The sequence below is a fragment of the Triturus cristatus genome, chromosome 4_1, assembly GCF_964204655.1.
Source record: "Triturus cristatus chromosome 4_1, aTriCri1.1, whole genome shotgun sequence".
NCBI lineage: Eukaryota > Metazoa > Chordata > Amphibia > Caudata > Salamandridae > Triturus > Triturus cristatus.
In genome coordinates this window covers 1,273,974,662-1,273,987,328 of record NC_140585.1, presented here as the reverse complement: position 1 = coordinate 1,273,987,328, position 12,667 = coordinate 1,273,974,662, and the positions used below count along the sequence as shown (strand labels likewise).

Sequence of the window (12,667 nt, the reverse complement as noted above, 5' to 3'; positions counted from 1 at the left end):
AACTGATTTATTTTCTGAATTATTTCTTCTTTTGTTTTGTTCAATGCATCCCTTTCTTTTTCTTGTGATTCTCAAATGACTGTTGGATCATATAGAACTTGTGGAACCAATGGAGTTCCCATCATAGAGGCACTTGGAGTTGTATCTCTAGCATTTTCCTGATAAGGCCAAGGTCTTTTTACTAAAATATCTTCCAACAACTCATCATCAGATTCATCACACCCTATTCCTGCCACACCTAGGTGTTTCCTTTTTTCTTTACATTTGCTCACTTCTTGATCTTCGTCCATTAATACTGGATACAACCCCTCTGTTACTACAGCCCTTCTCTATCTTTTCATTTGATCTCCTCGAGTGTCAAATGGGTATCCGGGTAAAAATCTTCTATTAAGTCTCATGCCTCCTCTGTATTTCTCATTCTCAAATGCCTCAACTTCCCATTCCTCCAAAGCCTTGTACTGTGTTAACCTAGGATTTGGTTCTAACAAATTCATCCTATTTCTCAAGTTCTGAAGAATTCTTACATTAAATGTAACATGTTCAGGGAAAGCTAAAACACCATCATCTTTCGTATACTCCACCCAATTTTCCAACCATATGATATCCACTTTCCATCATCATATAGGAAGCTGGCGTATTGGGAGGTGGAATAAGAATTCCTTTCCTAGTTACTATGCGCTTGTCTTCCTAAAGAAATTCTTGATCTTATTAATCAACGTCATTTTTTCGTTCTTTTATCTAATTCACTTGACAAAATCCAAAAACTCTTTCATGTTCTCACGAAGCCTGTTGGCCAACACTCGTCCAATGCCTGCTTGACTCACACCAACAATCCAATCAGGGCTCACTACGTATTCCCTTCTTCACCCAATACCAGCACGCTACCTGTCTACTGACTAATCAGAGCTTACAACGCACCCACTTGTCTGACCAATGTCAGTGCATCTCTTGTGACGTCAGTATTACTCTTTCTACAGACCCTCCCTTTACAATCTGCAGTTTTCTCATGCCCCATGTTCAAACAATACCAGCGCGGCTCTCTGTGACATCAGTATGGCTCCAACCACTGACCCTCCTTTCCCAAGGTAATACAATAATGTCTTTTCTAGTTTTTTTCTTTATGAAAATTCTTGTTAGTAACAACGTAAAACACCGCTACTCTGTTTGCTCCGCTAAACAAAAGATAGTTTCTTCACTCGCTTTAAAGAGAACATTCCTTCCTGTCACTACAAGCAAAAAACACTGTTTACCCTTTACTTGAGCTCATGGAGGGCCTGCTACTCCTCTCGGGATACTCCTCCTTTGGGTAAAGACAAAGTTTCACAGGCAGGCCCTCTGCTGTCATTCACACTCTACTCTTATACCATATAGTCCCTAATATAATACTGTCAGCCCTGTGTAGCTTCTCAGTATTATGACAACAGACGAGTAATCTTCTGCAGTGTGACTTCCTCACCACTCTCTTCTAAATTCTGTTCCTGGGATTCCCAGGTATCTCTGTACCTGTGCTTCCAGACAACATAAAACGCGACACTAACTGTTAGTGTTAAACATATAATCAATTAGTCAAAACAATAAATAATAATCAATAATCACCAAACTAATCGATAATAATCATCGCTCTACTACCAGAAAAACGGATCCAGCGAAAGGCCAGGATGAACATTTCACAATCAACAAAGTTCTCAAAATGGGCCCATATATATACTCAAGTTTCCTGGCTGTTTCGCTGGGGGTCAAGTTTTATTTTCACCTTAATCTGGATTAGTCAATGCCTAACCTTCACAGATCAACACTCTTCCTTTGGTCAATGGGCCAATCAGTCGAGTAGTTGATGGTGATATTAACAAATTAACTAATTTAACTTATAACTCTCAATAAAATAATCACAGACTCCGGGTAAGATTCAATGAATTTTATCTAATAACTCAGTCAAAATGAATGCTCATTTGAACAGATTCACAGTGCAAACTCCAACAACTTTCATGGGAGAAAAAAGTTTGTTTATCAAATACCTTCAATTTATAGACTCATTCAACAAATCAATGCAATAGGAGCGATAGATGAAGAGACAAAAGACATAATAAATCATACAGTTGCAAAAGATATGCAAATTTAAGACAGAATAATAATTACCAAATGGTGAAACGGGGAAACCCATCCCTATGGCCAAAGGGCTGGTGGAGGTCACCTGATTAAGAGTCAGGAGACAAAGACTATAGGACAGGGAAATACTTACTACACTTCTCTAGAACCCCGACGCACCGGAACGCATCCCTCTCTTACACTCTCTCTCTCCTCTGTATTCTTTCGCAAATCTTCAATCTAATCAGGCTGTCTTTCAGGAATGAATCTTCCCAGTCTGTTATCTACTTTCCAACAGCAGCTCTCGCCCACACCTCACTCAGCATGACGTCTACCCTTTCTTAACTTAAGTCACTCTAGTTATACTCTTTAATTCTGCATGTCCCACCCTCAAAAGTTGCACATTCCAGTGGATCATGGATTGTGATTGGACAGGGGCAGGGGAGTTGTCATCACCTCATGCTGTCATTCTCAATTTCTTAATGAACTTTTTGTCTAACAAACCCTTCCCATTTAATTTATTCATTTTTCGGTGCCATTTCCTGGCACACACATCCAAAGAAACAGATTAGATACAAATTCATATGTAGTTCTACAGTTGAAGAGAATTCCCAGGCGTCTGTCCTTGTCTCTTGGCAGCCTGTCAATCGTCCGGTCAGTGGGTCACTTCAAAACTTCAGTGCGCAGACATTTCAACCTTCATCTTTTCCCTTGCCTTAGCACATCAGGCGCAAACGCATTCTATTTAATAAAGGAATCATAAACAGATGTTAATTTCTCAAATATGTTATTATCACTGTTCACCACCCACTTCTACTCTATTCCATGCTATTTTCTTCTTTGTTAAGCAAAAAACATTAGTAGTGCCAGCTCTCTTTAAATTCAGGCAAGCATATGCCAGGCACGCGGTGCCTCAAGACCTACAGTTAGTAACTCTTTGCGCATGCGTGAGAGTTTCCCTCCCACATCTGTTAGTCCCATGGTTATTTGCGAGATTCTGGTTTGCACATGCACAAGCCACTTTTCTTTTTGAAGCGGGATTTCAGTTACGTAGCAAATACTCTTTGTTATTAAAGCATGCATAAAAGCTCTTTTCCCCATATGTAAATGTCATGTGTATGTTAGTTTTCTTTTATCTACTATTTTTTATTATTAGTACCTGTTAATGAGAGGTTGATCCAAGCAAGTGTATTTTCCTCGAATCCTTGCTCCATCACAGCCATAGGCTAACGGTGACCGTGATGGTCATGATCCAATGGTTGTGTGCGCCTACACTGATGACTGTGTACATGGTGTACATATAAACTGCAGTTTAGAAGACACTCACTTGCCTCCTGACACTTCTGCTATCAAGTCCTCCTCCACCTTAGCTGCTGTTGGCCACCCCTGGGAGGCATCATGCCAGGCAAGCAGGTGAGAGGGCCCCAGAGGCATAGCTAGAGCTTGTGGAACCCGGGGCTATCCCTCACATTGCCGCCCCCGGGGGGGGGGGAGGTTTGCTGGGGAAAAGGACGGCAAGCACTTGAAAGAGGACCGAGAGACACGTAGTATCGCCGCTAATAGTTACCTCGATCATGCAAGTTACATGCACATACATGACACGGTCCAAGGCTACACAGTTGAATACCCCAGTGACTGGCAGTGAATATGCTCCCTCAGTAGAGTGGTCTGGTGGACTGGTCATGAAGGCTGAACCCAGTTCTAAATTTGACAGCTCTGACCATAGTGCCACATCCTCTCCCCCACTGAACACCATACTGCCCCACTGAGAGAAACTTGCACTGCCTTCAGCTAAAACCTAATTGTGCCCGCTATAAACACTTGGATGTGGTTCAATTCAAATTATGCACTTGATAAGAGTAATATGCTGCCTAAAAAAAAAAAGTAAAAGCAAACAGTCATAGGGAATGCAAGATTAAGTAAAGCATGTGAAATGTAGGCAGAAACAACATGGTTACCTTAACGATCTCTCACTCACTATTCAGAAATCAGCGAGTGGTTTTACCTGAAAAGTTAAGGATATGACTACAGGGCCCTGAAGGGAACCGTTTCTATGTCCATTGCTTATATCCTTACAAAACGTAAGCAGTATGGTTTAAAAAGACCACATCCATAAACACAGAGCCATGGTACACATTTTGTTTTCCAATCCACCCATCAACCAGGTATTGCAGTCCCTCCAGGAGTGGTACACTTTCCCAACTGGGGACAACAATGCTGTTCAAAGAAAGACTAGAAAACAAAAGTAGCGCTTCACTGGCAAACTCTGTAAAGTGAGGCTGGTGTATTTGGATGTGAATAAAACCAATCTGGCCACTTTGCAACCACTCTGTCTTGCTTTATTTAGTTATGTATTTATTTTTCATATTTAAAACCGTCTATTTCTCTCCATCCCGCTGCACTTTGGAATAGAAAAATGTCAGATAAAGGGCATTTCCCGCAAGAGTGTTTTTCTTTTTTGGATCCATTTCACAGGGAAGCAACATGTGAAAATAGGAAAGAGAGGTTGTTAACCGTTTCTTCAAGTTATGGTTTTCAGTAAGTGAGGAGCAAGACAGAAAGAGAGGGAATAATAGGAATAGGGGGGGGGACAGCTGCCAGCACAAAAAAGAAGAGGACATTGCCCGAGTCCTATTCCTTCTCCGACCGTCCTCGAACGTCCACGAAAGCAAGCAGAGCCTTATCTGAATGCCTTTGTCTGCCCCCAAAATTGGGCCGCCTGGGGCGGACCGCCCCCACCGCCCCCCCTAGCTCCGCCACTGGAGGGCCCATCCCTTCTCTCCAGAGCAGCTGGAGACCCTAGTTGAAGAAGTCCTTCCCCTGTATGGCCAGCTGTATGGTTCACCAGAGAAACAGGTAACTATATCAAATACATTTTTACTCTATTCAACATCATCTTTTCAATTCTAATTGGCTAAAATGTGTCTGAGTCGCAGAGTCAAACCATGAGCTGTGTCTGTATACTGTAAAAAGCGGTTGAGGATGCTGTTATGCATGTGTACAGTCACACAGATCACTCAGCCCACATCAGGCTTTGGTAAACTGTTGTATCAGGAACTAGCTATACTTCACAGGCCCCTTCAGAGGGCCATGCAACCTCGAGGCGACGCATTTGATGGCCAGAAGTTTCACTCTTATGTATTGAATTGGTGGAAATGTGATGTTCATGTAGGATCAGTAGGCACAGCCTTCAGAGAGCAGGGTCTGACAATGAGTTGTGCCAGTCTGGTCCATGTAACAGGCTGGGGCAGAGTTATTGTGGCAAGACAACTGATGCACAAAGTAATCTCCCTGTAGACCTGCAGATCCATGGATGTTCCCAAAATACGTTTTATTAAGCAATGGCAGTCCTGATTGTTTTTATATGGACTTTCTTTAGAACGATGATTGAGGTAACCCCCTGCCCTCATACTTCTCTCCATTGATCCACATTGTCAATGTGCGTCTTTTACTTATGACTCTTTTTTTCTTATGACAGTCCCCTTACTCCTACAGGTCTGTTGACACTTTTCCATAAGTCATGCTTCCACTCTACAGGCCTATTGCACATCTGGCACATTACCAGTGCAGATAGTTGGTTAATTCAGAAACAATTATGAAATGTCATTCACCAGTTTTGTTACCTTCAATTCAATGAAATCACACACAATTGTATGTTGAATGCCATTCCTGTTACAGTGGCACATATGGCAAAAGGTGTGTCCTGTGATAGCAATACATACCACACAAACTCAATTTGATGTAGTATGATAGCCGATTAGGTAGCCCACATGTACACACATCCTCAGAGAGTCAGCTCTCAGTGACATACATGCCAGCCCTTACTTTGTGACCTAAGTCTCAGGATGTAGTCTATACTATGGTACCAGGCTCTAGGGACCATATGGCTCAAGTCACTAGTCCTGGCTGTAAAGGCGACTGTACAGTCATGCACAATTAGTTCACCCTTCAGGAGGTCTCAGTGGTGTGTTGTGTGTCATAGTGCCTCACATTACAGTACATGTAGGATGGCCCTGGGCTACACGATGTTAGAGGGCTGGCTTAGTCAGTGTAGATCATGACAAGGGTTGAGGATTGTCAGCAGATGACCACAAAAGTGTGTGTTCATGCTTTTTTAGTGTGTAACAGGTGACATTTACACATGTATTGCGTTGACTATTGATGAATGATTAAGTTAGTTGTATACAATAAGTGTGTGCTAAACAAACAGATATTTAAAAACTTGCAGTTACAATCTGTTTCTCCATCTATTGCATCCATACAGATCAACACCCATCAGAAGAAAGCCCTTTGGAGAGCCATCACCTGGAAGGTGCGGACCCTTGGGCTTTAAACAGTGTAGAATTAATTGCAGGAAGTGGTGGGAGGCCCTGAGGTGCTGGACCAGGAAGATCGTAGAGATCCACTTAGGGGACAGCGGTGGCTGGCTCAGGTAGGCGGTGAGGCGGGGAAGGGCGCAGTGGGGGACGCCAACGGACGACAGAAGAGGTGTTATTTATTTATTTAATTATGCCTCTTCTGTCGGCTCCCCCGCAGCCGTACCCTGCCTTGTCCACCGTGCTTACCTGAGACAGCTGCTGCTGCCTGGGGAAGTCCTCCCAACGTGGACGGGGTGCGCAATGGACCCTGACCATGAAACATCACCTTTTAACAACAATTGATTTCATTTGACAGCTAGTTCAGTGTAAATATCAACGAGGGGTTAGAATGTATGTTTCATTCTGTCAGTGTTGCTCATGGTGGCCATAGTATAACGTGGAATTCATGTGTCCAAGATCAATTGGGAGCTGGACAGTATCATATCAGCTGTCTTTCTAGCCAATTTAACATTCCAGAACATTCTATAAATTCTCTATGCTGGCTATGGGGGGGTCACCCTTCATCAACATATCGAATGAAATTATTTTCATCAGCAGGATGGGACCACTGTGTTTGTTTACTAAATAAATTAATATTTACGTATATGATACTGTCCAGGTCTCACATTGAATGAATTTTGTTTCTTATTAATGAATTTGAATTAATGAGATTATGATCTCAGCATGAACGGTGTGCAATGTTGATTAAGCTTGAGCACATGAATTACAACAATGGTTTTTAATTGTAGTTAAAAGATGATGTTTCACGGAGGTTCACTGACATTGACAAAGGTTGGGAGGCCGAAATAAGTTGTAAATTGTAAATATTTGTAAAGAAGTTGTAAAGAGAAGTTGCACTACATTACCCACAATGCCACATAAAAGGCCAATGTGGTACGTATATATAGTGCAACAGAAAAAGGATTCACTAACCGTAACAAAGGCCATGCAAGACTGAAACGCATTGGTGAAGCGTTACAAGTATAATTAAACTTGAATATCGGATTACAGAGTGCGGCGTCTTTTGTTTGGAAGTTAAATACGGGCTTAGATTCGCCTCTTATGCCTACACCCGCTGTTGTGTGGGCTGAAAACCTTTTGGGGATCCATGGAGTGACAACATCATACCGCGGCGGGGACCGAATAAAAAAACTTTGACAATTAGAATTGCACTACATAATAAGATTAAGAATACAAGGCACAGTCAGGAATTAACACTGAGGAAGAATTATATGTACATCTAGGCTGAATGGAAAAGAATTTATAAGAACAATGGAACATGAACACAAAATGTGCAATTTTTGCCTTTTCCATCTAGAAAAAAACGCGGACAATGGAAGAATACGAGTATGAGAACCAACAGGAATAATAAGAGCAGAAACTCTCGTCTATGAATGGGAAATACGGTTACGATACCAAAACCGCTAAAGCAAAAAATCACTGAAAAGAAACAATGCCATACAACTAAAAGAGCAATGGCACAGTATAAATGAGCGATGGCACAGTGACTAGTGAAAAACATGACAGCAGCTTAACGATAAGCGGATGATTCCCAAAATGGGACAATTAAGCATATTACTATACTGCTCACGATTCTGGTTGTACTAGCATATTGCCAAACTTGTAAACTAACAACAGTCAACATCTCTATTTTTTGTAAATATTTGTAAATAAAATTGTAAAGAGAAGTTGCACTACATTACCCGCAATGCCACATTAAAAGGCCAATGTGATATGTATATATAGTGCAACAGAAAAAGGACTCATTAACTGTGACAAAGGCCATGCGTGGCTGAAACGTGTTGGTGGAGCGTTACAAGTGTAATAAAACTTGAATATCGGATTCCAGATAGCGGCGTCTTTTGTTTGGAAATTAAATAAGGGGCTTGGATTCGGCCCTTACTTCTGCACCCGCTGTTGTGCGCACTGGAAATTTGAGTCACATTGTGGAGCATATATATATATATTCATATTTATTTTTATTATCTACTGGGGATAGCCAGTAGGTAGTTATAGTTAGGACCAAAGATTCCATAGGAAGAGTGTTTTTTCTTTTGTCGATAATTTTGGAGCCGCTTGCTGAATCTTCATGAAATTTTCTCAAAACTCCCTCTTTTTGGTTCAGCTGCTGTGCTGAAAGTTTTGGAATGATCCATCAAGCGGGGTCCTAGAAAAAAGGGGGATCCCAAAATGCGTTTTCACCAGAAAACAGGCTTTTTGTAATTTGCTGTAAATGTGTTCAGTAGTTTTTCAGATATCTAACTTAAAAAAATATACATATTTGGGGACATGAGTCCTTGCCGTCGACTCACAGATCCTACTAAAATTTGATTGGCTGCCAACACGCCAACCAGGAAATGTTGGCAGCTATCTCAGAAAAAAGTCACAAATAAAGAAAAGGGGGCATGGTAGGAATACCATAACCCCCCAGATATGGAGGGGAGGGTCGCTAAGAGACCCTGACATGGGTAAATGGCATTTTTTTCCTTTTGCGGTCTGGCGGGTGGATCCGTGAATCCACAGCAAATTGTTTTTGAAAAGCAAGCGTGGGCCCCTGCGCTTGCTTTAGAATAATCCCTGGCTGGGCCTGGTCCTGGGTGCATGGGATAAATATAGGAGGGGGATGCATGGGGCCCCCCTCCTTGGACTATTCAAAGCCCTTGGGTCCACCCCTTCCCCGGGCTAGTTGCAATTATGTGAGGGGGCATCGTGGACTCTCACCACCCAGGGGAATGCCACCTCTCTGGGGTACGCAGTTTTTTTATTTTAAGTAATGCAGGGAGGCCGTAGGGCCTCCCCCACTGCCCCAGGGACTGCCACCTCTCTGGCTCACATAATGTATTAAAAGAAAAGCAGGGAGGCCCTGTGGCTTCCCCTACAGCCCCGGGGACCTTCACCTCCCCTGGGTACAAATACAACAAATAAGGGATTCCATTGCGGTAACCCCTACCTCCCCAGGGCAACTTTGAAGAAAGGAGGGGACATCGCGGCCCCCATCCATGAGCCCTACATGGCCCTGGGGACCACCAATCCCAGGGCCAGCTCAAGCAATGAGGAGCCCACCCCTAGAATATAGCAAACAGTGCTCCGCCTTGAGCAAAATGCTCTTGCTTCTTCAAAGCGGCGCATTTTGCTTTTGCATACAGGGAGCTGTATGTCAGCAGCTCCCTGTGTGTAAAAGTAATGCCATCTCCTGCAGGCAGCGGGGAGCTGGCAGGGACCACGGGGGCCTTCAGGCTCCCCACACAGTCCCAGCCAAGTGGCTTGGCCCCAGGGATGGGGTTCCAGGGGCCGAAAAGGGCCTGGGGAGGAAGGGCAGCACAGCCCCCCTCCCGTTTAAATGTTTTTTTTTTTTAAAAGGGCAAGCCCCGGGGATGGAGTCCCTGGGTTCGAAAGTGGCCCAGGCGGGGGACCATTCGGACCCCCTTTCCTTTGAATTATAAAAAAAAAAAAGGCCAGGCCCCAGGTCATGGGGTCCCCTGGGCCGAAATCGGCCTGGGAAGGGGACCACGAGGCCATCCTCCCATTTAAAAAAAAAAGAATAATAAAATGGGTCAGGCCCGGGGGGATTGGGTCCCAGAGTTCCAAAATAGTCCATAGAAAGGTGGCCACATGGCCCCCCTTCCAAAAATATTTTAAAAGAGAAGAAAAAAAGCTGCCCACTCACTGGAGGCCCCACCCCCTTTCTCCATTGCTCTGCTGCAAAGGTGCTTTCTGCATGCTCCTGGTTGGGGGATGAAGTCCCCTTGGCTGCTGAGGGTCCTTAGAGGCCAACAAGACCTCTGGTTACCTCAAGTAAGCCCCACACAGTGAGATTGCTGAGAGGTGGTCGGATGCCATGCTCCCTTTCTCCACCAATCTGCACACGTGCCTCTCAGTGCACTGCTGGTAGGGGATGAGGTCCCCTTGCCTCCTGAGGGCCTCGAGACTAAGATGGGCTTCTTCCCCCAATTAGTAGTGCACTAGGAGGCTTGTTTGTAGAGTGGTGGACAAAGGGAGCATGGCCTCTGATGACCTCTCAGCAATATGCCTGTGTGGGTCTTACTGGAGGCAACAGGAGGGCTAATTGGCCCCCAAGGACCCTCAAGAGCCAAGGGAACTTAATCTGCAAACTAGTAATGCACAAGGAGTCATGTTTGCAGAGTGGTGGAGAAAGGGGGCATGGCCACCAAAAACCTCTTAACAAACTCACTGTGTGGGGCTTGCTGGAGGTAACAGGAGGGGTAGTTCACCCCCAAGGATGTCCTTGTAGGGGGTTGAAGTCCACTTTACTCCTGAGGGACCTTCGGCGCCAAGCAGTAATCCCGGGTGGTAAACTCCCCTCTTCCCGCAGAGTTTACGGAATTCGGGCATTCTGCACTCCACGGAGGAACGAGGAATTCCTGAATTTCGCCATTCGGGCACGGAGTAATTTTTCCCGTTCGTGCTCTCGAGTTTTCTTTAGACCCTCAACCACGAGTGCCAAGACTCTCAGACCAATTGCGAGCGTGCAAGAGACTTCTCACACCGCTAAAGAGCTCTCGCAAGACTTTGCGCTCATTCGCACGGCTTTCGCCCACCACAGCACCAATCTAGCTTTCTTAGAGTCGATCACAAATGGAGAGGTTGTGCATCTTTTCTGCTTGAAAATGCAGATGAGAGGCGTTTGGAGTGGATTTTCTTCTCAAACTGGCAGTTGGAGTTGGTTTTTTTCTGCAAGAAGCCATTTTTCTTAAACTTTCTTTTTTCAACCCAGAAGGAAGTTCCCCAGAGACTCCAACCTCCCGTTTCTGTCCAGCAAGCAATTCCCAGTGCGTTGTTGCTCTCCTGGTCATTTTTTCATTGGGATTTGGTTCTGGAAGGATTACTCTCCTTGTCTGCTGCATATATACGATTGGATTTAAGGACTTTGTTTTTGAGATATCACAAGTAAGTTGAAAAACGGGTGTGCAAGTGTATTGTTTGTTTGACTGGGGGCATGCACCTTGATTTATTTGTACCTTTATTCATTTTTTAAAATTTATTGTGATGGGTGGCCAGCAGTTTTAGTAGGGGCCTAGTTTTTTTTAGCATGAAATGTATCTTCTTTTGTCTAGGAAAAATATTGCACAGTTCAGTACATTTTCTTCTCCATGTTTTTTAATGTTTGCAATATTGATTGATTTAATTCACTATGTGGCCTAGTTTTCCAATGGGCCTTCCAGCCAGTAGGCCCTGTACTATTCATGGGTGCATGAAACTACTGTTTCTGTAGAATTGAAACATCTTTTAGGTCATGGAATGGCATAGAATTAAAAAACAAAATGTGGGGTTTTTTTTGCGATTTTTCACATTTTTCTCCTGCAAACAGTGTTTAGGTTGGGCAATACCTTTTGGAGGATGTGTATTGTTGTGAACATTTTTAGCCCAGTTAATTTTTGTTTTTGGCAGTGCTGAATTCTGTGTTCTCTGATTCCTCTTTTGTCTGTCCACTGTATGTGTGTGTATGTGTGTTTGGCATAGGCCCCCATTTGCCTTTGTTGTTCAAGAATCATTATGCCATGTGGCCAGGGGCCATTTTGTATAGTCAGTGCCCACCATAGGCCTGCATGTGTTTTTCCAGGCCTCCTGCTTTTTGCTGTTGTGACCAATGTGGCTGTTGGCCATTTTGTGTAGCCAGCCAGTGTGCTTTCCCCATAGGTCTGCATTTCTTCTTTGTTTGTGGCCATGCCCCCATGCTGGCTGTTGTTGTTGTGACCATCTGGCTGGTGGCCATTTTGTGTAGCCAACCAGTGTGATTTACCCATAGGCCTACATGTCTTTTTTGTTTGTGACCATGCTTCCTTGCTGGTTTTTGTTATCTGACCATGTGGCTGGCAGCCATTTTGTGTAGCCAGCCAGTGTGCTTTTTCCATAGCGCCGTATGTCTACTCTTTTTGTGACCATGCCTCCCTGCTGGTTGTTGTTGTATGACCATGCGGCTGGCGGCCATTTTGTGTAGCCAGCCAGTGTGCTTTCCCCATAGGCCTGCATGTCTACTCTGTTTGTGGCCATGCTTCCTTGCTAGTTGTTGTTGTTCTGAAGTTTGACCATGTGTCTGGCGGACATTTTGTGTAGACAGCCAGTGTGCTACTGCTTTCCCCATAGGCCTGTATATCTTCTCTTTGTTCCCTTTGCTTCCTTGATTGCTGTTTGACCATATGGCTGGTTGCCATCTTGCATAGACAGGCATCCAGTGTGGTATTGTCATAGGCTTGCATGTGTTT

General features: G+C 44.0%; 1 protein-coding gene across 6 annotated transcripts in view; it reads right to left on the bottom strand.

The window, feature by feature from the left end:
• LOC146856569 (uncharacterized) overlaps window positions 1–12,667 on the bottom strand; it is a 161,134-nt gene that overhangs the window by 132,639 nt on the left and 15,828 nt on the right. For 2 of the 6 annotated variants that reach the window (XR_014981526.1, XR_014981525.1), the window contains one exon: window positions 1,967–2,826. The exons of the other annotated variants lie outside the window; for them this stretch is intronic. The gene's annotated coding sequence lies outside the window, so the exon portion shown is untranslated. Of the gene's footprint in view, window positions 1–1,966; window positions 2,827–12,667 lie in introns of those variants that run through there. 6 annotated transcript variants of the gene reach the window in all.